This window comes from Lagenorhynchus albirostris, chromosome X (genome assembly GCF_949774975.1).
Source record: "Lagenorhynchus albirostris chromosome X, mLagAlb1.1, whole genome shotgun sequence".
NCBI classification, from domain to species: domain Eukaryota; kingdom Metazoa; phylum Chordata; class Mammalia; order Artiodactyla; family Delphinidae; genus Lagenorhynchus; species Lagenorhynchus albirostris.
The window spans coordinates 117,899,082-117,924,457 of record NC_083116.1 but is presented as its reverse complement, the minus strand read 5'-3'; the positions used below and the strand labels follow the sequence as shown (position 1 = coordinate 117,924,457).

Sequence of the window (25,376 nt, the reverse complement as noted above, 5' to 3'; positions counted from 1 at the left end):
ATAGCTGAATAATCAACTCACGTGTTACTTTCCAGCATTTTCTTCAAAAGAAGTGGCTTTTGATGAAACTGCTAGGAACTCCACATGCTGAATGTTTTTCCTATTGAATACAGTTAGTAATTAATGTAGCAATTAAGAGTGCAGGAATTGAGTTCACTATGTTGAAATTGCAACCTACAGCCAAGGTTGAGGACTACTGTTTGAGGTATTGAGTTGTAACCGTTATTTCTTCCTTTCTTAGATTGTTGAGTGTGGCCCTAATTTAGTTTGTAATTAGTCTTTTCTTCCTTTTGAGGGTCTCCATCTGTAAGTTTCCCAGGTGTGTGGGAAGGAGAAGGGTATGCATCTCTTTCCCCTGCCCACCTGTGTCTTTGGATACCCTCTCTTAAGAAGACGGCCATGACCGCTGTTGTTGACTATTACAAAACTGACACCACACCCTAATACACTGTAGTTCTTCTCGTTCCAGGGCGTTACTCCTCTTTTTCCCCGAGGGGGTTCTGGGGTTGAACACATCCTCTCTCCTTCACTTTCTTCTATCCACTGATCGACTCTTGAGGGTGGCTCTGGGCCACTCCCCTTGGCGAGTCTTTTCCCCAGACCACGCGACCCAACATCAGCCTGGCCAGCCCAGGACTGAGGAGGGGAAGGTGGGTTTCTGGGACCGAAGGCTATTCATAGGAAGCGTCGCTGAATTGGCACTTTCACGGGATGAGAGTGCTGTGATAAATAAATGAGATGATGTGAAGACTTTGAGCTATGGCAATATTTGGACCCACCAAAAAGAAATTCGTTTTTTTAAAGGTTTTAGTTTATTGATATCTGCACTTCAAGGAACAATTCTCAACCCTTAGCATCTGTTTTGACAAGTGGTTAAAAATTTAATGAACTTCCTCAGTTGGTCTTTTCTGGGTAACAAAACACCCCAGTATTTAGTGGCTTAAAATTGAATGGCTGGTCCTTCTGGTTGAGCCCTGCGGGGCTTGCTTATGTGTCTGTAGTCACTCAGTTGGCACTAGGTGCCCTAGGGTGGCCCCATTCACATGTCTGGTGGTTAGCAAGCTATGGGTCAGAATGAGGGGGAAAGTGGGCCCCGTGTGTCTTATCAGCCAAGAGAATAGCGTAGCCCAGCCTTCTTCACAGCGTGGCAGTAAGCCTGGGGAGGCACCAAGATCAGCAGAAGTAGAAGTTGGAACGCATCTTGAGGCCTAGGCTCAGAACAGGTTCAATGTCACTTCCGCTACATTTTGTTGGCCAAATTAAGTCACCAGGCCTGCTCAGATTCAGGGTGGAGAAATAGATTCCACCAAGAGCTGAAAAGTACTGTAGCTCTTTTTTGAAATCGATACAATAACCAAGCACCCTTATTTGCAATTTTTAAAATATATAAATGAAAATGGGTTTGGATTCCATATATATGCGTTCAGCGTTCTTCCACTAATAAGGTAACTCTCACCTGCATTCAGATAGACTTTGTAAGTGGGACAGAAGGGGTAGGAATTGCCCGTGGCCATGACAACGAGTCATCCATGTAAATACTATCTACCATGTGGGTCATAGTGTTCAAGGATTGTGAACAGCTATCCAGAAGGCAGTGTGGTGAGGTGGAAAGAGCATGAATCTTGGAATCCGACAGATCCAAGTTCAAACTCCATCTCCCCAACTTTTAGCCGGATGGCCTCGGACAAGTTACTTAACCTCTCTAAGCATCAACTTCGTCAACCATGAAACAGGACTGGTAATACCTAAGGCATAGGGCTGTTGTGAGGATTAAATGAGATTATGGTGTAACACCCAGTACACAGTAAAGAGCCATTTCATGCTAGTTTCCTTCCCCATCCCCTTAAGTTTTTGAAATTCATGTGCAGTGGACGTAGTAACTTCTACTTGGAATCAAAGCTGCCCAGTTGCTTTCTCTGCCAGCTACCAGCTTTTCTTTTTCCACATACTGTCTATTTTAGAGAGATGACCGTGCTATAGTATTTTTCAACCTGGGATCTTGGCAGTATTTGTAAACATAAGCTTACAGCTAACAGTTCCAAGCCAATTCTTAGTTTTGGTGCTACAAATGATTTCACATTTTTGAATTGTACATAGGTTGGTTTTCTTGATGGTCTGGATATGCTGAGGAATTCTGGAAACTCACCATCAGGAAAGAAGGCTTTGAAATGATGATGGGAATGATGTTCTCTCAGAAAGGATGCATCTACATTGGATAAAGTTTGCAAACATCTAGGAGCTCTAAATAGTGAGGTTGGTCTTTGGGGGCTTAAAGCAGGCCAGATTGGGCAAAACCCGTGCTTCTCTGATGCATTCCATGGGGCTCCATTTTGGCTAAATCATCATAATTCCCATCAGGACAGCACAGAATGATAATGGTTTTATTTATTATCTTATATGCACTGCCAGTATATGCAAAGCTTTATAGCTTGCCATAAATCGAGAGGGATTATCACAGCTGTTACTTAGTTTAACAGGTCACAATACAGTAGTTGATGCCAGATGGTTTTGAGAATTTTGAGAGAGAAATGTTGTACAGGCAGCCATATAGATACTAGCTTGGGTAGTTGGGCCCCTGAAATTAATTTACATTTGTTATGATATAAAGTATATATGAATAAACACATAGTTCCTTACGAACGAGTGAGCCACTTTATAGCAGTGATTTCTTGTGGAAGTCGCGGGGTCTCCTGGGAGCAGTGGGCGGGGGCAGCAGTAGCGACGTGCTGCTGCTAATAGGAGAGATCAGGAGTAAGGCTCCGCCACAGCCATAGCTATGCAGGGGCATCCAGCTTGCTCCAGGGAAATAAACTTTGGCGGCCAAACTGGGTTTCTAGCATTGGAGCCAAAGAGAGTAAAGCGGGGAAGCCACCTTAGGGAAACATACGGAGAGGGTGTGTATCCTGGACAGTGGAGCTGGAATTGGGATCCCCAAGGTCACCACCAAGGTCAGCCTGGGGCAAACAGGTTACCCAGGCTGGGCAGATGCCAGAACATATTATTGCCCTTGCAGATGCTGAAATGTACGCGTAGGGTGGTCAGTTCTGGATGATCAGCAGAAATGGCAAGAAGAAATAAGAACTGATGATGAGGAATCATTTCAGAAGGTGGTGCTGGTTCCAGGTTTCGTAGAACAATAGGCTTCCAGCGTGAGAGACCTAGCGAAAACCTCCCAGGTCATCTCCACCCTCCTTGTTCTCTAGATGAAGAAACAGACCAAGAGGATCACTTACATACGGTCATCTTGGTTGTTTCAATAAAATAGTGAAATCAGACTGTCAGGGTATGTGGAGTCTGTAGGCCTCTCCCCAGATCTCTCCCCGAGATGTGCCCCACCAATGTGTTTCCTGCTGCCCATCTCATGCTGGGAGAGGACCGCAGCCCCACCGATCAGAATAATCCAAAGACCAGGTCTAAAGCACAGCTGGGTTTCCTTGCTAAATTGTCCCAAGATATAAAGATAATATACCACCTCTGGAACAGTAATAAAATTGTTTAGCCTTTTCCAGTCGATTCTTCCAGCTCCTATAATATAGGTGTCAACAAAATAATTAAGCAGGAAAGGCGAGCTTAAAACAGATTTGGGGGCTTCCCTGGTGGTGCAGTGGTTGAGAGTCCGCCTGCCGATGCAGGGGACGCGGGTTCGTGCCCCGGTCCGGGAGGATCCCACATGCCGCGGAGCGGCTGGGCCCGTGAGCCATGGCCGCTGAGCCTGCGCGTCCGGAGCCTGTGCTCCGCAACGGGAGAGGCCGCAGCGGTGAGAGGCCCGCGCACTGCAAAAAAAAAACAAAACAGATTTGGGGCATATGATGGGTATCCTCTATGTGTAGAAAATCAGGAAGTGACAGTATTTTGAAAGTTGAATAGCCCATGCATGTCAAGGGACAGAATTAGAACCTTTACTGTAGATTCCCCCAAGATGACTAGTAGGAGAATTAAAGCTTTGAAAACTTGTAGGCTAGACAATACCAGAATGCCCCACTCTTTTCAGAGATGCTGAGCTTCCAATAACTTCAGCTCTCTGGAACACAGCACTGAGCCTGAAAGTAAGTGCAAGGAGTTTCCCGAGGCTGCAAATGGTTGTCGGCAAGCCCACGCTTCTCATTTAGGTTCTCGCCCAGACCACTAGTAACTCTTCTTCAATGGGCAGATGTTACCCGGCCATGGTGTCTGTTTTCCTCAGCCCACCGTGGATTCAAACTATGGGGAAGGACCTAGAAGAAGGGTGAGAGAGGAATGACAGTGGGGACTAAACATGAGGGAAAGAGCTTGGAAATCCAAAAAGGAGTCTTCGAAATGTGTTGCCATAGAGACCAATAATAAGCCTTCTTAATAAAGACCCTAAGTAATCAGCAAAGCATTAAATTGTGTTTTGTATCATCTGATTAAAGAGATAGGAAAGTGAATTGTTCAAGGTAGGCTAATTCTGGTAATCAACCCCCACCATTTCAGTGGCTTCGTTCTCACACTGCAGTCTAATGCAGGTCGGCATGTAGTCATTTGGTACCCAGGCGCCTTCCATCTTGGGGTTTCTCCACCCTGTAGAGCCTCTGTGCTCCTCCTGCGGGGGAGAGAAGGGATTGTGTGTAGGAACGGGCAGGAGCTCTTCTGGGCCAGACCTGGAGGCACACAGCCCTTTCCCACATCCCCCTGGCTAGCACACAGTAACATGGCTGCGCCTGTCTGCGAGGGAGGCTGGCTGGAGGAGAAAGGCGGAGACAGTTTGCTGAACAACAAACTAGCCAGTCTTTTCCGGGGAAAGTATAAAATATGCTCTAACACAACAAGGAGCTTCAGTAAACTGCTCTGGGTTGGATAAACTTGAATTGTATGGAAAATCACCTATGTAGACTTATACACTTCCTGGTAATACCAGTGAAAGGGAATAGTCCTGTCCTAAGTCACACTGAAGGATCAGAGGCTGGCAAACTAGGGCCCTCAGGCCAAATCCCCCCGCCCCCCCCACCCCCCGTCTGTTCTGTGCATAAAATTTTATTGGAACACAGCCACATCCATTCATTTATGCCTTTTGAGCTATAACAGCAGGGTGGAGTCATGGCAGCAGAGACCACATGGCTTTCAGAGCCTGAAATATTTATTACCTGGCCCTTTACAGAAGGAGTTTGCTGGTCCCGGCTCTAGACCATCACTGTCCTAAAGGGAGGGCACATTTGCAGTTCTTTTCCTCCTGAGACCTGGTACCCTTGGCTGACAGAAAAAACAAGCAGGACACCCACATGGGCTGGGACGTAAACTCCGCCCTTTGAATGCCAGCTCCAGCAGGGCCCAGAGTCTGCTCTTTCCCCGCCAGAACCCAGCACAGTAGCTGGCATCTAAGAGACGTTCAATACGTACTTCTTTTTGGGCCCTCAAGCCATAGGAAGCAACAGGGACCCTAACCACCATGAAGGGGGTAGGGAACTCAGAAAAACTCCAATATGAGCATGTGCGGGAAGGTCTCAAGGAAGGAACTACCTTCACTGGGCTTTTATTATGTGTCAGGCACCATCATGGAGCTTTGTATCTATCATTTTATTTCCTCTTTCTAACAACCCTGTAAATTAGGCATTCCTCTTTGCATTTTACAAGTGAGGAAACCAAGGTTCAGGGAAGTCAAATGATTTTCCAAAGGCCATACTGCTGAGAGTGGAGGAGCTAGGATTCAAACACAGGTCTTTCTGGGACCAAAGTCCAGGGTTGTTTTGGGTTTTTTTCTCTCTCTCTTTTTTTTTCTCTATACCACGGGACTTGCTAAAACCTTATCCAGATGTAAGTAATCTGGTTATATCATTATTTTCATCACCACTGTTAACAACAACCTCATAATTGTAAAGATCACTGCGAAGGGCAAGACACGGATGGCCATTTTCATCACTTAATAGAGTTCTGCAGGCCTCACTGCCAAGGCTCTCCCTTGATAGAGCAGCCCTGAAAACCCGGAGCAACGCGGTTCCTCTCCTTGGGATGTGTGATTAGTAATTTGGCCACCAGCTCCCCACGATCTTGCAGGGATCGCTGTAGAGGGGGGGCCATTTTGCTTGTCTGAACATAAGCTCTCATTTCAGGGCCTGAGCGGTTTGAGTCCACACATGGCGGGGCTCCCCGTGCCCTAGTGGAGTCTGTCCCGGAGCTCTCTGTACCTTTAACGGGCTCCCGGGTGCTGCTGGTCCTTTGATGAGCAAGTCTAAGGGAAAGCCTTCCCTTTTCTTTTCAGCAGCTCTGACTGGCCTCCCCGCCCACCCCACACACCCCCGTGGCCACTCCACTAGGCCTCCTGGAGACTAAGGAGCGGTGGGTACTGCCCCCACTGCCCCCTCAGTGACGTCTGGCATTCTTGATCATGCCGCCTTCGTGAAACCCTTTGGTCCCTCGGTTTCTAAGAGGGGGCCCTCCCTCCCTCCTGGTCTGTGTCTCTGACTCCTCTCTCTGTCTCTGGTGGGCTCTTTTCCCTTGCCTACCCACCCCTTAAACTTTGGGGTTCATGACTCTTCTCAGCCTCACTGGGGGAGTGACAGTGCCACCTCCTCCCACTTCATCCTTCCTGACCTAGCCACGCTCTGTCTTCCAGGGGGGACTCCAGCCACCTTCTCCAGTCTCTGCTGCAGGCTGGCAGCCCTCTGAGGAGGTTGGTGTGAGTGGGGTCAGAGGAGAGCAGCCAACCCAGACTAACTTGGGTTGCATGTGGTACTTTATGTGACCACAGTCATAATTCGTAGTAATGCCAATTAGGAAGTACTCTCTACCCGTGCTTGCGCAAACCCTGTGATTTCTTGTGACCTTGGCAAGTCGAGTGTTTCACCACAATTTGTGAATTATGGAAGAGTCAGGGGCCTCGTGGACGCAGTACTGCTCTGGCATGCAAATCTGCCCAGGGCATAAGTCTCCCTATTTGAAGATAGGTAGCCTGGTCAAAAAATAGTCAAGTTTTCCCTAAATGGGTTTCCAAGGCATCAAGACAAATTACCGAAAACTGCCTCCCACAAGGCACATTTTGGATAATTTCATTCACTGGTTTTTCCCTTGTTATATATTAGGATATATCCCATAAGTGTTGTGTTTTACGTGGCCCTAAATGGCTTTCTGTCTTCTGCATGTGGTTGTTACATAGAGAACCTGCCAGCCTAAGGCATGGGCACACACTGCCATGGCTTTTAACCCTGGTTCATCCTCAGAGCTGGTTGAATTACCCTTCCCTGGAGATTAGCACGTCGCCGGGAAGGCACTGTCTTTGCAGTGTTTTTAAGCCTGGGCAGGGTGACTTGTGTCTAGGCTGCGAGGTTTCGGAGATGACTAGGGGGAGGGGACGCAATGTTACAATATTCGGGCCGCTCTAATCCTGTTACGCGCGTGGGCACATGCTCCACGCCAGTCTCTGTCCTCCCTCTTGCCCCGGCTGGAGGAGTTGGCACGATCGGCGTCTCTGATTCCTCTGCTGTTGGCCAGAGACCAGGGAGCCGGGAGGTGAGAAGGGAGCCACGGGGGTGCGGTGCTGAGCAGCCGCGGTCGGTCCAGCCTGATGGTGATGTGCCGAGCCCGCCGCCACTCTGGGCATGGGTAACGCGCAGCACCAGCGGTCGCGCTACCGGAGAAGGAAACGCACAGGTACCAGAAATCCGGATCCGGGATCCTCCGCAGCCCCCGGTTGTCTCAGTGCACAGGGCCCGCGTTGTGGCCGGCTCCCGCGCGCCACCGAGTTTGGGGCTGGGGTCTGAGTCCTGCAGCTCACTGCGGCTGGCAGCAGGGGACGGATTATTTTTAGCAGGTTCCCTTTAGCCCAGTGGAGCCAGGAGATGCTCACAGAGCTGGGCGGCTGTCTGCAGAGCGTTGGTGCAGCCGTGCCTGCTGCCCGGGAGGTTTGGCTGCCGCAGTCCCCTCCATTCACTGGGCTGTAAATCGAAGCTGTCTACACAGGCAAGGCGCTCGATCCCAGCGTGGCCCTGGGGCTACGTCCCGCCCAGGTCTCCAGGCACCTGATTTCCCAGTGGTCAATTAGGTGTCTCTGCCTGCAGCATTGAAGCAGTGGAGGGGCCAATGCCCGGGCTTTGATGGAGTGCGCCGTGCGCAGAGACCTCCCCAGTCGACTTCCTCATCAGAAGGCAGCATCCATTCATAATTCTCTCTCAGCCTGTGGACCGAGTTTGGCTGGAGCTGGGCATGGACTCCTGCGGTCTCCCTTTTTGCATCTGAAGCAGAAACTAATATAAAAAGGAAAAGGAAGGGGGAATGCGGTCCTAACGCAACGAGGCGCTGAAAAGCCGCCGAGAGGCCTCTCCTTTGCGGGGAGAGGGAGAAGAGGCAGATCGCGAGCCCCGCGCCCCAGCCAGCTGCTGCTTCGCTGCGGAGCCGGCACGCATGCCTACCTCACCTGACGGCCGCAATCCTGGGGAGCCGGCGCGGGGCCCGGCGGCGCGCCCAGGGCGCACGGGCGGTAGGATTTCTGCAGCGGGGGAACGATGCGCCGGCGGGCTTCCCAGGGCCGAGCCCGAGCCTGAGCCTGAGCGGGCACCCGGGGAGGCTAGCCTCGGCGCGGCGCCCCACCGCAACCCCCCGGGATGCTCTGCGACTCACAGCCCAGGCCACGCGGGTGTGTTTGAGATGGGACCAGAGTGGGGGGGAGGGGGTATGGGTAGGTGACATCATTTTTAACTAATTTTTCACACCTCTGGGTGGTGGGTGAACTTAGCGAACGGAGGAAGCAAGAGCCACAGCCCGGCCGCGCGCTAGCCTGAGGAAATAACCCCGGCCGAGGTCTGAGAGCCGGGTTCCCTTGGCAGAGAAGAGTGAGGATGAGCGGGCGGTCAAGGTGGACCGCACATAGCTCCAAGGGAGGAGGGGAGCCTCTCTGGCTTTCAGGGGTCTTTCTTTTCTTTTCTTTTTTTTTTTTTGAAGCATATCGCAGCTGCAGTTTTGAAGTTTGCCGCCTCCTCCCCACCCCCCAGCCCGGGTTTGGGGGAGGGGCGGCACTCTTCCACGCCGCTGCCAGGGCCTTTACTAGCTGGGTAGAGGGGGCTGCAGGGGTTGCCTGGTCTGGTGGCGAAGGGACTCGAAGGCACTGTTAAGTGGGAGGGCACCCTGAGGCTCGGCCTTCCAAGGGCTCTGAGGGCTCGGGAGAAGTTGGGGGATACCTCTTGGTGCCCCATGCTGTTTTCCTGCCCTGCTACTTGGTGTTGGGTGACATTCTGCCTGTGCAGGGGTTTCACTGTCATGGGGCTGGCTGTGATGCTGTAAGGCAAATGGACTGTTAAGGATGAGCTGGAAAAGAGAGGCGAGAGAGCTGGAGCTTTTCCTTCTGTGGCAGTGTTAACCCCATCAAGCCTGCTCCCTTGGCACACCTGTCCACCTGGGTCACCGTCTGTGGGCGTGAGTAGGGCTGCTGGCTGACTAGCCCTGCCGGCCGGTGGGCCAAAGCTGGACCTGCCCAGGGCCTGCCAGGCCCGGAATGGGTGGACAGTAAAAGAGCAAAGCCCCACCTGGTGCCCCCTCAGGGGAAGATTAAGCAGGCCCGCCATGATGGTGCGCAGCGTTTTAGCCATAGTGTGCTCTGCTCTTGAGTTTGGGAGCTCTTGCTTTATGAGGTTTTTATTTTATAGTTTCGTGCCTCCTGGTCACCAGTTTGTTTTTCACAGCTGCTTGTGAGCAAGACAAAGATAACAGCGTCTAAAAATACCCTGCGGCTGGAGATGCAGCTTAGCTTGACCCCACTATTACAAGGATGGGGTCTCCCTTCCCAGCTGCGTGAGGGTGAGCCACACTGGGCCCGCAGACAGCCTGTGACCAGGTGCACACATCCTTCAGAGCAGTTCAGCCACCAGTCTCAGGACTGGGTGGGGATGCTAGGAAGCTGATCTGTGTGAGAGAGCAGCAGCCCATCCATCCCTATGTGAGGTCCTAAGCAACTGGGCTGCAAGATTGGGGGATGGGAGTCCAGACAGAGACCCCTCCCCAGCCCCCAGCCATGGGTATCTGCAGCTTTACATTCCCTCTGAGTTCTGCCTAGCCATATGTGAGGCTTCCTCCTCTGTGCCTAGGGGCCAGGAGGCCACTCCCCGCAGTGGAGTTTGGCCCAGAATACACAGAGACCAAAGGGTGCAGGTGGTGCTTAAATCATGCCAGCTTCCTGGGTGCAGATAGTAGCTGGGGTGCCCCTCTTTCTTTTCCAGATGGAAATCCCTGGACAGTTGAGTGAGGAATCTCTTCTTGGAAATTGCGAGGTACCCAGTCTGTCTGAAGGGGACCAGCCCCAGCTGATGGGGAAGGTACCACATGGAAGGGAGACAGGAAGGGACTGAGGACTTCAGTGATCCTAGTGGATGGTGGGAAGCTCAGATCTCTTCCTGCGGGTTCTGGATCCCTTGAGCCTGCCAGGGCTCTCCCGTTATTTATCTTCAAAAGCCTTAATTTCCCCCATGTTCGCCTTTTCTTTGGCAGCAAAGATGGCAAAGTCCAGCTTGAAGAAAACAGGCCCCATCTGTTCCTGATCTGGTTGAATGATAGGAATTTTTTTTTTTTTTTTTGCAAAAATGCATCGGTAATGGCTGAAAAAATGTAAATGCCTAACTTTTTAACCGTGAAAGAAATAAACTAAAGAGTATGGGAATTCAGGAGGGAAGGTGTAAATTACCACCATCAGTTCGCTATTCAAGATGGAACCTACTGGGTGATTCTCTCCTCCTTTTCAAAGTGAATTTTGATTTTAAAATTTTACCTTTATTTTCTGTAGGTAGGTCAGAAATATAATCATCAGGACAATATTAAGATAGAGTTTGATTTGGGAGAAGGAAGAGACTGGGAAAGAAAGCACCTCTGCTAAATCCACTAATCATTCCTGATTAGTCTTCTCTTAGAGGCTTGAGAACATTTGCTGGTTTATCTTTAAAATGCCCCTCACCTTTGTGTTCCCTACAGAAGATGCAAGATTACCGATGATTCAGTGTAGCCAAAAGGCCCAGTGCAACAGTGGCTAAACTCTTTGGCACCCTGAGAAGGGCCCGTGGGGAGGGACATGAGTTGGGGTTCAGATTTCCTAAAGACTTCATTGTCTTGGCTCTGCCTCTACAAATAAGATGTCAGTGATCTCTTGCACTTAAACAGAAAAAGGCTGCTTTCCTCTCGAAGCTCAGTACCTGAATCAGCCATTAACTAGAGACTCACACTGAGTGTATGGATTAGGTTATACTGTAACAAGTCAGTCCCAGATCTCAGGATGTTAACACAATGCAGTTTTTCTTTTTTTAATCATATAAAGTCTAATCAACTTTTGGCTTGTGATGACAAGGAACCTGGTCTCATGCCCTCTTGCAGCTCTGCTATCCCCTAGGGCCTTGGAGTCCCTCCTGGGTTCCTCTGTATCTAGCCAGCAGAAGGGGAAAGAGAGAGCACGGTACGGAGGACTGGAAGTAGCACACCTCATCACCACCCACATTCCACTGGCCAGAACTCAATCACATGGCCTCATCAAACTGCAAGGGAAGCTGGGAAATGTAGTCTGTGCCGCAGCAATAAGCTCTGTGGCACGGAAGATGCCCCTGTTTTGCTCTCCTTTGGGATTGGATTTGGCTCTGGGCAAGTCACGTGGCCAAATACGTATCTCCATCTTTAAAACGGTCGTCATTCCACTTGCCCTTTCCTGTCTCAGGATTTGGAAAGGTATTGAGACATAAAAGGTTCCTAGAGGGACCATCTGGTCTAGCCTCTTTAGGCAAGGTCATTGTATTATCCCCCATGTTATAGATCACTTGCCCAATGTGACACAGCTCGTTTATGGCAGGGCTGCAATTAGAATGTAGGCCTCCATCTCTTGGCTCAGTGCTCCTTCTGCCATGCTCTGTTCACTCTGCCCTCTTATGAAAAGTTATACGGGATATAGTTTCAGAAAGCTGATATACAGTCCCTAGATAGCCTTCATCTTGTATAGTCACTAAAAACAGCTATTTGTATTACTTAAGGTCCATGTGAGTTTTTGTTTTTTGGGGTTTTTTTGGTTTCTTTTGTTTTTTTTTTGTTGTTGTTTTTTTGTTTTGTTTTGTTTTTTTTTCTTACTGTAGAACCACTTAGAGTTAGGCTCAGAAGAGCCAGGCACTGGTCTATGCCCTGTACATATATTATTAACTCATTTAATCCTCACAGTAACCCTGCGAGGGAGGGACTATTATGATCCCAACTTTATAGATAAGGGTGCTGAGGCACAGAGAAGTTAAGTAACTTGCCCAGGGTTTAACAGCTAACAGGTGACAGATCTGGGATTTGATCCCAGGTGATCTGGCTCCAGAAGCCAGCCCTGGATCATCTTGCTACGCTCCATCTCTGACCTGGTGGGCTCCGTGTCCAGCCCTCTCTAGCGTGTCCAATCAACACTGACCCTGAATCTCAGGATTTCATATTCTGAGTTTCTTCTCTTAGTGAATGACCTTGGAGGTCCATGACAGGGAGCCATTTGTAAACTTACTGAGGCATGAATTTGAGCCCCCAGCATATGAAAACGATACACAGGATTAAGCTACATAGCTAGTGAGAGAGCCCAATCCCTGACCTCCGGCGCCGACAGCCTAGTGAGGATTTTTTTTCTCCTTCAAAATTTTTTGGTCTATTCATCACTGGGTAGGCGGTAACTATTATGATGTAATAAAAATGTTGGTTTCCTTGTGAAAAGCGGCCATCAGATGAGGAAGGACTCGTCAGTTCAACCTTAAAAGGCAGTTGACTTGATAGGGGTGGGGCGAGGCCAGCATAGCCCTTTGACTCGAGGTAATTGCTCGTTAGGGTTGTTTTGTCTATCTATTGTTGTGTACGAATCCACCCCAAAACTTAATGGCTTAAGAAACAACAGCCAATCGGCTGGTCCAAGATTCTGCAGTGTCCGACGCGCTCACTGGGCAGTTCTTGTGATAGTCTTGCCGGTGGCCAGTCAGTTGCTATGTCGCCTGGGGGCTAGGCTCCGCTGGGATGCTGGGTTGGCTGTGCTTCTGTCTCTTTCTGTGTAGTAGTCTCAGGGCCTGTCCAAGTGGCCTTGCCAGAAGTCCAGAAGCTGGACTTCTTACCTAGTGGCTTAGGGTCCCCAAGAGCGCAAAGGCAGAAGCTTCCAGGCCTTCTCAAGGCTGGGCCTGTGACTTGTGCTACCAACAGGATGACACAAGTCACAGGACCAGCCCAGACTCCAGGGCAGGGAATTAACCAAGGGCGTGAATACCAGGAGGGGTGGAAACAGACGACCTAGCACAGTGGCGAACTCTGAAGCTTCTGTATTTACAGATTTGAGCATTCCCAGAGGTCTCAGGAGAAGCTGACTGTACATGGAAATGTAGGTTAAATACATCTATTACTTTTACTCCAATGGAGAAAGACAGTTATATATGCCTGGTGCTTTCTCCATCCCCAAACTAATGAACCACTTACGACCATGGAGCAGTGAGGCTGCAGATGTGACTGCCCAAAAGCAAAGGGCACTGAACTGTGTGACTTCTGTTCTCTGGCCCCTTGCAGACTGTGTCTCGGAGCTATTGATTTTTTTTTAAAGTATCAGTACCCACCCTCAAGTCGGGAGCATGCCAGTTGGATCAGGGGACAAGACCTCCCCTTTCCCAGCAAGTCACACATTCTGAGGTGACTTAGCATGCGCAACAGGGTGGAGAGCTGCTCTCCTCTACAGGTGGGCTAGTGGGTTCGATCTGTCAGGTTCCATTTCGGATCATCTTCCCCAGGCCCTTGAGTCACTGTAGCCAGTGGAGGTGCAGTGGCTACTTGGATGCACCACCTGTATCGCCCTTCCTCATCAGGACTCAAGCGCTTGCTCCCCAAGCACTCATTCGTCAGAGCTGGGCACTGGTGGCTGACGCCTCACAGCCAAGTCCCTCTTTGGGAATTGTCCTTGAAGAGAGCCACCTGGCCCAAGGTCACAGCCCTTCCCAGGTCAGCGCACATCCAATGACTGGTCACGCTGCAATTCAGGACAATTCTGCAGAGCTATCCCGGCTCCAGAGCTCCCCCAATGGGGCTGGCTGATCCTCTGTTGTGACGGTATCACAGCCCAACTTCTCTCTCTGCCCAGTCCTGCTTAATTCCCTCCATAGGTCTTGACCTGAAGAGCATTTGCTAGTAAGCTTCCCACACACCGATGTCTATCTCAAAGTCTGCTTCCAGGAGACCTGACCCAAGATAGGAGGCTTGTAGACCACGTTACTTCCTGCTACGGACTGGGCCACTGTGAGCACACACAGAAGCAGGACACACAGCATGGGCCTTCCCCAAACTCTTCCAGTTGGGAAGAGATGACAAGTACTTAAGCAACAATATGAGAAAATGAACAAACATAATGTAAGTCTGGTGCCTCAGTGATTTCTTCCCCTCCTTACTCTACCCCTCACAACTTCCCCCAAAGTTATGTTTTTTAGGGGATGGGTGATCCATGACATTGATTATATGGTTAACAATTGTGCCTGAGCGCTCTCCCACCTGATTATTCCTTCCTTTCGGCATGGCACTGGCAATCAAAATTTATCTTTCGAATTAAGGCTCTAATTATATTTTGATAAAGATCTAGCAATTCAATGAGAATGAAATTCTGAGGGTTGCCAGGATACGGATGACTCTGGGTTACGGAGAAGGGTTTGCATGCAGAATACTAATAGGCGGTTCAGCACTCTTATCTAGACCTTTCCAATAGAGTCTGATAATGTAGGCCCGTCAAGTGCTGTTTCTCTGCTATTATTCTAGGAGGATAAAAGCGATGAAAGATATAAGCAGGGTTTTATGAATGAAAAGGTGATTCATCCGATGTCTTTTGGTCTCTCGCACTAGAGTTAAGAAACAGAGTAATAATTATGTGGTGTCACCTCAAAAGGAGGTAGGAGACAAAAGCTTTCTCTTATTTCCTTGCCTCTTTTATTGTAAATAAAAGCAAGATGTCTTAGACATTGGGTTATTGTTATGTGTTGGGAGATAGGGACTTGCGTTTGCAATGGTGTTGACTCCCGGAAAAATGGAAACAGTGGAATTATGTATGGTGTCGTATTCTAGTTTTCCTTTACCTTTTATTTCTCTTTTACACTGTCTGATTATTACTCATTCATTGATTCGACAAATATGGAGTCCCCAAGTATCGTGCGGGTCCTGCCGAGGGATCTAGGGAAGTTTAAAATGGATAACTGCATATGAAAATCGTAACAGTACATTACAGTAGCACCTAACAGGGTTTTCTGGGGGTGGTGGAAGGAGTAATTTTAAAATTGAGATATAGTTTAACATACAATTAAGTTGTGTACACATTTTAAGTGTTGAGTTCAATGAGCTGTGATATATACGTCTGTGCAACCACCTCCCAAAATAATATATAGTACAGTTCCATCACCCCCCAAATTTTAGTACCCCTTTCCAATCTTCCACCCCCTTTGTCAACCATTATTATGATTTCTGTCACATAGATTAGACTTGCCCGTTCAAGCACTACATGTAAATTGAATCATACAGTATGATTTTTAAAAAATATCTGGCCTCTCTCATTCAGCATAATACTTTTTGAAATTTACTCGTATTGTTTTATGTATCAGTAGTTCATTCCTTTTTACTGCTGAGCAGTAATCCGTTGTAAGAATACAGCACAGTTTACCTCTTTAGTTGAGCTGTATCCAGTTTGGGGCCATTATGAATAAAAGCTGCCAGGAATACTTTTGTACAAGTCCTTTTTTTTTGTAGATTTACATTTTCATTTCTCTTGGGTAAATATCTAGGAGGGAAAATGCTTAGTCACAGGCTAAGTGTATGTTTAGTTTTATAAGAAACTGGCAGAGCTTCTTCCAAAATGGTTGTACCATTTTACACTCCCACCAGCAATGTACCAGAGCTCTAGTTGCTCTGTATCCCCGCTAACACTGGGTACGTCAGTAGTCATTACAGTGGATATGACATGGTATCTCATTGTGGTTTTAATTTGAATTTCTCTGCTGACAAATAATGTTGAATGTCTTTTCATGAGCTTACTAGACATTCATATATCTACCTTCTCTTCTGAAATGTCAGTATGCCTTCTCCTCATTTTTAATTGGGTCCTTTGTTTTTTTATTATTGATTTGTAGTAGCTCTTTCTATACTCTGAATGAAAGTTCTGTGTCAGATATATGGATTGCAAATATTTATTCCCAGCCTGTGCCTTGCCAATTTACTTCTAAATGGCATTCTTTTGCTGAGCAGACATTTTTAAAATTTTGACGAAGTCCAGTTCATCAGTATTCTCTTGTGTGGCTAGTCCCTTTGAACCCTGTCAGAGAAATCTGCTTCCCTTAAGTTCATGAAGATTTTGTCATGTATTTTGTTCCAGAGATTTTATACTTCTAGCTTTTGTGTTTAGGTCTGTGATCTTTATGTAATTACTTGTGTATGGAGTGAAGTAGGGGTCAAAATTAATTTTTTCCCATCCGTATATTCATTTGTTCCAGAACCATCTGTAAAACAAACAAACAAAAAACCAAAAACCTTTCTTTTCCCCCATTGAATTGATTTAACGCCTTTTTCGAAAAATCAATCAGCTGTATGTGTGTGGTTCTATTTCCGGACCCTCTGTTCTGCCCCACTGATCTGTATGTCTGCTCTCTTGCCAAAACCACCCTGTCTTGACCTCTGTAGATTTATACTAAGTCTTGAAATCGGGTAGCATAAATCCTCCCAATTTGTTCTTCTCTTTCAAGATTATTTTAGCTATTCTAGAACCTATGCATTTTCACATACATCTCAGAATCAGCCTGTCAGTTTCTTCTAAAAATGCTGGGATTTTGATTGGCCATTGATTTGAATCAATAGATGCATCTGGGAAGAATAGACATCTTTAACAATGTTGTGTCTTCTAATCCCTGAATATAGTATAGCTTTTGATCACCTAGGCCTTCTATAATTTCTCTTAGGAATGTTTTGCAGTTTTTAGGGTAGAGGACACACAATCTTCCGTTAGACTTACATATTTGATAATATTATAAATGGTATTCCTTTTTATTTACTTCTCCAAGTTTTGATTACTAGTATATATATAGAGAGAGAGAGAAATACAATTGATTTTTTCAATATATTGACCAGTGACTTTTCTAATTTTACTCTTTAGTTCTAGCAGTTTTTGTAGATTTCATAGGGTTTTAAACCTACACAATCATTTTGCTGAAAATGACAGTATTTGCTACTTCCTTTCGTATCTTTGTGTCTTACTATACTGGTGAAAGTAGATGTTTTGATTTCTTCCCTATCTTAGAGAAAGCAGCCAATGTTTAACCATTAAATATGATGTTAGCTATAGATGTTTTAGAAGTGTCTTTCATCAGGTTTTGGTATCAAGGTTATACAAGCTTCATACAATGTATTGGGAAATGTTCTCCTCTATTTTCTGAAAGAAGTTTTGTAAATCGGATTATTTCTTCCTAAAATGTTTTATGGAATTCACTGGTGAAGCCATCTGGGCCTGGAATTTCCTCTGTGGGCAAGGTTTTGATTTAGAATTCAATTTCTTTAAGACACATAGGACTATTTCTCTTTTCTCTGTCCCTTGCTAGTTTTTTTCCAAGGAATTGTCCGTTTCATCTAAGTTGCTGAATATATTAATACTATAGACTGGGGTAGACAGAAAGACCAAAGATACCACTTGAGGTGGGACTCTGAAGAGAGAAAGGGACTTAGGCAGACAAGGAGGGGAATTCTGAGCAAACAGTGGTGTGAGACAAGACATGGGAGTGGGATCACCAATGGTGTGGGTTGTTGGACGTGGATTATGCCAATCTGGTTGAAGGAGAAGAGGAAAATAATGTTAGAAGGATAGCTCAGAACTGGATCAATGCCAAATTAAGGAGTTTGGACCTTACGTGGGCAATGAAAGAAAGACCCCCCTGAATGATTTTCAGACGGGGGCATGACCTATAGAAATGGTACTTCAGGAAGATGGATTTGGAATGGTGGGCTGGTAGGAAGGAGAGAGTGGTGGTAAATGCAGTTTTTGGTTTTGTTTTTTTTTAGAACTGGCACGTATGCAGGGGTGAGCACTGTCTAGAAAAAAGGATAAAGAAAGAAACTAGAAAGAGTATAGTTGAAGTTTTCTAAAGGTAAAGGCCTCTGAATGTTTATTTCTCTGCACATAGCACAATGTTATGCACCCTGTACACACTTATCACACTGTATTATCATTGTCTCTGCTCCCATCTCCATCTCCTCACCTAGATATCCACCTCTTCTCCAGGGGAAGAACCCAAGGTATATTCATGCGAAAGTACTAGTGTCCAGCCCTGTAGTAGGCACTTAATTAATATCAAGTGAACGAATGACATCTGAATGAGTGGATGAATGAGTGAATAGGCAGAATAAAAGAAAATGTATTAGTCAGGATAGGCTACGCTATGCTATGCTAACAGATAGACCAACAAAGCTCAGTGCTTTAATACAATAATAGTTCTATTTCTTCCTCACACAAAGTCTGATGTAAGCCTAGAATGTGTAGTTCCCAAGCAGTGGAGGAAAAGAGAGAAGCAAGGCTCCTGGGAGGTTTTATAAGGACCAAGCCTTGAAGTGGTGTACATTAATGCTGCCTGTGTCCCACTGGCTAGTAGCTGACACTCTGTCATTTGGCCTCAGTCTGACTACATAGGAAGCTGAAAATGTAGATGTACACATAGACATTTGGTAAGCACTAAGGACAGGACAAGAAAGGGGTGAAACGGAGCCCTAAAAACTATGTGATTGCTTCCAGCCTGAGAGAAACCGAAATCCTAGAGAAGCCAGGGGACTTCCTGGGGACCACCCACACAGACCGCAGCCCAGTTGTGCCCACCTTTCAGGCCTTAATAGCTAGCGCCTCAGGGCTCGCTTACTGCTAACCAACTTTGAGACGCCAGCTCCTCCAGAAGGAACTCTGAGCCAAATGAAGCAGTCATAGACTCCCACGTCGGTTACCTGGTAGCTCCAGCCAGAAGCACGAATGGAGAGAGTCACGGTGTGGGTCAGGGCAGGAGGTTTTGATGATGCACCTCCCAGGAGGCAGCAAAGCAGTCCTGCTCCGGGAGGCATCTGTGCTAAGCTCATGCCAGCTGCCTAAAAGGAACTGCACATCCCGTGTGATCTGGAGTCTCCTATTCAGGATCAAAGTAACTGCCTTGGCAGGGCCCAGAATGCATGGTGAGGGCACCGTGGCCACGGGAATCGCTGCTGAGGTGTGTCCTGTGTAGCCAGAGGTATGAGGGGAGCGCCTCGGCTGCTGTAGGAGGGAAGGTTGCCTCCCTGGGCTGGGCTGTAGTTACTGTGTGGTTTTCAGAGTTGGTGTGAGGGTCAGAGATGATGACGGTCAAACAAATGGCCCGAAGTTCAGCAGATAATGGCTTCTCAGGAGAAGGTGTCCTTGACAATGATGATGGCGATGGAGCAGGAGAAGATGATCTGTCTCCCATCTTCTAAAAGGATTCGGGGGAGGGGGGCGCCACTGCAGGGAGCCTGCTGCTTTTCTCCTGGAGGCTGCCTCCCTAAGCAGGGCTGTGGGCGGTCCAGCTTCCCTGCCCCAATCAGTGGTAGACGCATTTTATTTAAATGGCAGAACTCTCAGAAAAAGAGCCATCAGAGAAGTGAGAAGTGAACCAACTGGAGGAAATAGTGAAAGAAAGGATTAAAGGAGATATCGTAACTATGAGATGAGGAAAGTGAGAAAGATGTTCTCTAATAGTTCTTGCTTACCCCGCTTGGGGGCCAAGCGTTCTCCCACGGCCAGAAAAATAACTGCCCCCAGGCAGAGGGCCTCAGGGGCTCACGGGAAGCAGCCTCCGCGTGCCCGGGTGAATGCCGCGGGGATGCTGGCAAGGCACCGGGCTCGTCTGCTACACCAGTCTTTAGTCCTTTACCCCCCTTCTTTGCTTCCTCACAGAACGTATACCACCTGATATCGTATCTATGTGTTTATCTGTCCCCTCTGTCTCCTACTGGACAGCAAGCTCCAGGAGGACAGAGACTTCATACCTCAGTGCCTCGGGGAGGGATAGCACTCAGTGGATGCACAGTAATTATTTGTTGAATGAATGTTCAGAGAAAGATGATGGCAAGTTGTTGTCGACATCACGATTATCGTCCGCACATGAAAGCGGGAGAAGCAGGCCTGAAATAAGTTGTAGGAACAAGGGTGAACATTACTCAATGGCGGGCCATGCAGGTGCCTGACTAATACCTGTTGCGTGAGCATCGTTGGTGTGTGTGTGTGTGTGTGTGTGTGTGTGTGTGTGTGTGTGTGTGTGTGTGTGTGTGTGTGTGTGTGTGTGTGTGTGTGTGTGTGTGTGTGTGTGTGTTAATGGATAAAGAGTGAAGATCAGAGAGAAGATCAGAGAATGACAAGTCATTCCTTTCTTGGTTTGATTTTTCTCAGTACTCAATGATTTCATTCTTGTCATGGCCATAATAGCTATTACTTTGGCCCTGTACACCAAATGGAAGAAAAACAACAACAACAAAACACCACCACCAGGACTTTCTTTACGGGCTGAAAAATGTAACATATCCAAAAAGGGCAGGCTAGTCTTGGTCTGTTAGAGACCCAGGCCCTCGCCCAGGACAAAAGGGAAAGGAGTGTGAAGGGGACAGAGAAAGGAAGTGGAGTAAGAGCGTGACGGAGACGTGCGGTCCAGGGAAGCAGGAGGCGAAGGGACGGCCTAACGGTCTGGGAGTCCTAGCTAACAAGTAAATATTCAACTAGGATTTTCTTAATTGTTGAGATGAGCCTTTTGGGGTCTATCCAAATAAATACAAAAGCTCAAGTCCATACTTGTTACTAGAAAGGCCCTGACAGCCCTACAGTTCAGACCCCGAACGGCCTGCTCCGGGCCACTGGCTTCAGTGCACCCCAGGAGGAGGGAACTTCTGGAGTCTGCTACCCCTGAAAAGGCAGTTTGCCTGGAAAGTCCCAGTAGATCCTGCCTTCTGTGGGTTTGCAGAAAACGCTACCACACAGGACACTGGTATTTCTGGAATGGGCTTTAGCCAGTAGCCAATATCTGAAGAAGACCTGGGCGGGCACACTGGTAAGCTGACACAGTGGTGAGAGAGATGGGAATCCGGACACCTCTGCGTGTCACTTGTCCCAGGTGGCTATTGTTCTGGAAAGAACAAACCTTTACGCGTGGATAGAAGGTAAATAAATGTGCTCACCGAAGCTATTGCTTTGACAGCCTTTAAAGAAAATTTGTTTTAAGAAAAGAGAACACTGGCTGAACCTCATTCTTAACTAAAAGGAGATCGCCACGTTTTGTTTAAGCACTACCTGCCTTCTCTCCACTCTCTTCACCTCTTCATGTAAACATCCTTGCCCTAATACCTAATTCCCTGCAGAAATGACAGAAGGGGGCCCCATGACAGCCCACTAAAAGGGGTCTGTCCCATGTCTACACAGGACTGAATCTATACCTTTGATTGAATTCGCTGGCAGCTTTCGGGAAACAGCCAGTTTAGAAGGTGGTCTATGGGTTGGGTAAGTGTAAAGAAGTAATAAATGCTTCTCATTTATTACTGGGGAGAGAAACGGACTAGCCAGCTGTTTCTTCAGTGGGTGAAATTCTGTCAGAAATGCCTCTTTCTGAGGTTGACCTGTTGTTAGATCAAAGCAAGGTGACCTACGTGTGGCTTGGACGGTTGCTTGGGCTCAAAACAGGTCTCGGAGCTGGTGTCACTGACTCATGCCATTTGGTGTGCAGGTTAGTGGCATCTGTGTTTTAACCTCAATTCGTACTGCTGCATGGGTCTGAGGCTGTAAAAGAAAAACAACGATAAAAGAACTTCTTTACTCTTCAAGGTTATACAGGATAGCCTGTTCTTTTCCTGATCTGGCTCTTTTGCCGTATCAGTCCGGCCTTGGTGTCTCTGACCAGTGAAGCTCTGCTTTGTGACACTCAAAGACAAGTTGCTATCTGGAGCAGGAGGGCAGTGTGAAGGCGAGAGCCTGTGTGGGGCTGGGCGACTTGCTCTGAGGGCGCTGAGAAGGCACTGCCTTTCTCTCCAAGGCCAGTACCCAGCTGCGCGTGCATTGCCTGGGTACTGGCCTTGGAGAGAAATCGAGCCCAGTATTTTGGCTAAGTGGGTGCTTGCAGCTTTCACTGGGTAGGTGACTTAGGGAGGCGTGTGTCAGGATAAAGAATGACTCTGCCTGGAGACTCCCAGAGATAATTCGGAGGTAGAGTTTGGGAAGAAAGAACAAAGGTGGGGAAAAGCCAGCACTTAGCAAAGCAGCAGGAAAGCAGAGTCGTACTTAGTGTGCCCTCCCGCACAATCCTCATTTCTGTGGACGCCCCGGAGCGACTCGGAATTCAGCCTGACTTCTATGCATTTGGTTTTCAAGGAAAAGCTTTTGTTAATGCTGACTGTAAATTGACGGCGGGGGGGGGGGGGGGGGGGGGGGGGGGGGCCTGAAAGATGCTTCCTGAAGAACAAAAACTTGTGCAGATTATGTCCATAGCACATCAGTGTGTTTAACAACATTAAATAACCCTATTCGTTCCTTCAGCAAGCATTTACTGAGCACCTACTATGTGCCTGACTGTGCCTCGTGCTGAGATATAGACAAGAAGTACTCTACTCTTTGTCCTGAAAAAGCCAACAGTCTGACAGGGAAATAAGCAGCTACAACTGTATAAGCAGTACTGTCATACTGACCCAGGCCCCACCAATTCGGAAATGATCATAATTTGGGGAAGGATTGTATTTGTGGTAGTCTAGAACACATGTCTTCTAAGCTCACTAAAAGAGAAAGCGTCGATCATTCCCTTACCTAAAAGTACAAATGACTCAAAGGGCCATAAAAGCATCCATTGACATGATGCAGCAGCAGTGAAAGCGGAATCCCGCTTTAATGAGCAGATAAGATATCAAAGCACTCACCTTGGAAGGGCAGGCCTCTGACTGCACTGTTGCCATCTGAGTTGAAGGGGTGCGACCTACAGAAAGAAAAAGTGAACTAAGAGTACAGAGGTAAACAGTAATATGATAAGACCATGTCCTAGGCCGAGAATGGGTCAAATGAATAGCCACGGCAATGACACAGTGACTTCAGTGAATTAGTGTAATGTGAGCTGTCAGAACAAATAACCCCCAGTATTTCACTGGCTTAATAAAATTCAGGTTTATTCTTCACTTGCATAATGTCCAAAATGGGTTTTTCGTCACTGGTGGGTAGCTGCTCTCCTAGCCGGAGTTCAGGCTCTTTTTTATCTTGTGAAACTACCATCTTCAGTATATGGCTTCTAAGCTCTCAAGAACATGAAGGAAAACATGTGGGAGATTTTTATGAGCTATGCTGGAAGTGGTGCAGATCACTTCTGCTCACGTGCCACTGCTAGACCTCAACACATGGCTACACCCAACTGTAAGGGAGGCTGGGAAATGTAGTCCAGCTGTGTGCCGGAAAAGAGGAAATGACTGGTAACTAGCTAGGCCAGACTGCCACACTCAGCTAGAGGAAGAGCTCATTCCTCTAGAGGTCAGCGCCATATGGACAGGCACCCCTCTCTCTCTCCCTTACTTTGGTATCTCTGATGCCTAGTTGAGAATCTCAGGCCTTCCTGGTCATCTACTGTCATTTACTCCATGCCATGCCTCCCAGTAGCCTTGCTCTCTCTCTCTCACCCCCCTGCTTTATTTCATCAGAGTGCCTATTATTACCTGATTACATCCTTCCTTATCAGTCAGTTTTTTACTTCCTAGCCTTCCTCCTTCCTGGATGTGACCTCCAGGAGGGCAAGGACTGTGTCTGTCATGTCCACCACTGGCAGTGCCTGGCACAGTGCCTGGCACATGGCAAGTCCTTAATCACTCACTGCTCAATAAATGAATGAACCTATTGGGCCCTGGGGTCCATGAATCTTGAATAGATTCATGGAGAAGGTACAACTTGAGCTGGGCACTGAGTAGAATTGATCTGGGAGGAAAGAGATCAGGAAAAGAAAGAAGGTAGATTAAAGGAGAGAGAAAGGGCCACAAAGATGTATAGCTTGAACCATTTATGGAGCTGAATCACATCCATGCAGCCAAAATACTTGAGCTCCTGCAACATACAGGTCCATATTCTGGACCCGTTGCTTAGGTGGCAGATGCAAAAAATAAACAAGGAAGCCCATCTCTATCCTTAAACAAACAGCTTGTCTTGAGCTCTGCTTTGGGGCACCTACGACACTCCCCGTTATATAGCAGGTTCCTCAACCCGGCCAGCAGGGCTCTCCACTGAATGACTTCAGTCTTCCTTTCCAGGATGACCGTGGCCTTCCCGCACAGATATCTGCTCCTGTGTGGGGCAGTGGTGTGGGTTAGAAAGCCGGCTAGCAAGGCAGAAAGGGGTATGGGGCTTCGGACTCAGCTGTACTCACTTTGAGTTCTGGCTCTCCCATTTATAATCTTTGGGGCCTTGGGCAAGTTCTTAACCTCTCTATGCCTATTCAGCAAATTAGAGATAATCAAATGTGTTTCCTGGCTTTACTGTGGGAACCAAATGATATTACCCAGAGCCTATCTCGGTGTCTGGTCCATGCACCTCATGCTCACTAAGTAGTGTTGTCTTCCTTCTTGGCAGCCCCTAACCTGCCCCCCTTGCTTCACACAATCCCTGGTCCGGCGGCAGTAAACTCCTCCTGGGACCTGCACTGACACTCTTTCCAACCTTCATACTGGGTTGCCTCATAGGAAATCGCCAATATTCAGACGTTTCTTACCCCAAAATGGAAATTTCATACGGTTCTCTTCCAGCGTTTTCCAACCTCCCTGCTAATTCTATCCATCAACTCTGACTCCACTTCAAGACTACCTCTTCCTACCCCTTCCCGAACCAGAGAGCGTTTCTCTTGGACCTGTATGGCACTCTGTACCGTTCGCAGGGGGCACACTTGGTCCCACTGGGCTCATCATCTAACCTGTCTAATGTGGCTACCAGGTTAGAAATTCCTGAGGGCACTGATGGCATCTCCTTCTCTTTAAAGTACATCTGCACAGTATGTACCTTGAACTTAATAAGAGGTTACACATTCCATTTCCCAGGCCCCAATGCGATTAGACAGGGACTCCGGTACGCTCGGCGGGACTGGGTCAAGATCTACTGGGGAGCCTCTGAACTGTGCCAGCCAGTGCTGGGGCCCAAGTCCCTTGCCCTCTAATGCGACCCTCTAGAACCAGCTGCCTGCTATAACTGTTTTCTCTCTTTTCCTCTCACTCTACCTGCCTCCTTAGCAAATCAACCTGAGAAGAGAAACATGACAAATGCCTTAAACCTGGGAGGGAGAAGGAGGGGGTCATTTATCTCTTTTGGAAAGATTGCTGAGTTCTTGGATTCTCATTTGCTTATTTAAGAGCTATACAGTTGAACCGTACGAAATCAACAATATTTCTAACCATTTTGACCTACAAAA

The 25,376-nt window shown here is 47.6% G+C and overlaps 1 protein-coding gene and 1 long non-coding RNA gene across 3 annotated transcripts in view; one reads left to right on the top strand and one right to left on the bottom strand.

The window, feature by feature from the left end:
- NHS (NHS actin remodeling regulator) overlaps positions 1 to 25,376 on the top strand; it is a 348,976-nt gene that overhangs the window by 250,681 nt on the left and 72,919 nt on the right. The gene's annotated exons all lie outside the window — the stretch shown is intronic.
- The window catches only part of LOC132513748 (uncharacterized), an 84,527-nt gene continuing 76,096 nt past the window's right edge, over positions 16,946 to 25,376 (bottom strand). The window contains exons 5-8 of the long non-coding RNA XR_009538530.1: positions 22,864 to 22,919; positions 21,607 to 21,736; positions 19,963 to 20,098; positions 16,946 to 19,590 (exon numbers count right to left, since the gene is read on the bottom strand). This is a non-coding gene — a long non-coding RNA (uncharacterized LOC132513748). The remainder of the gene's footprint in view (positions 19,591 to 19,962; positions 20,099 to 21,606; positions 21,737 to 22,863; positions 22,920 to 25,376) is intronic.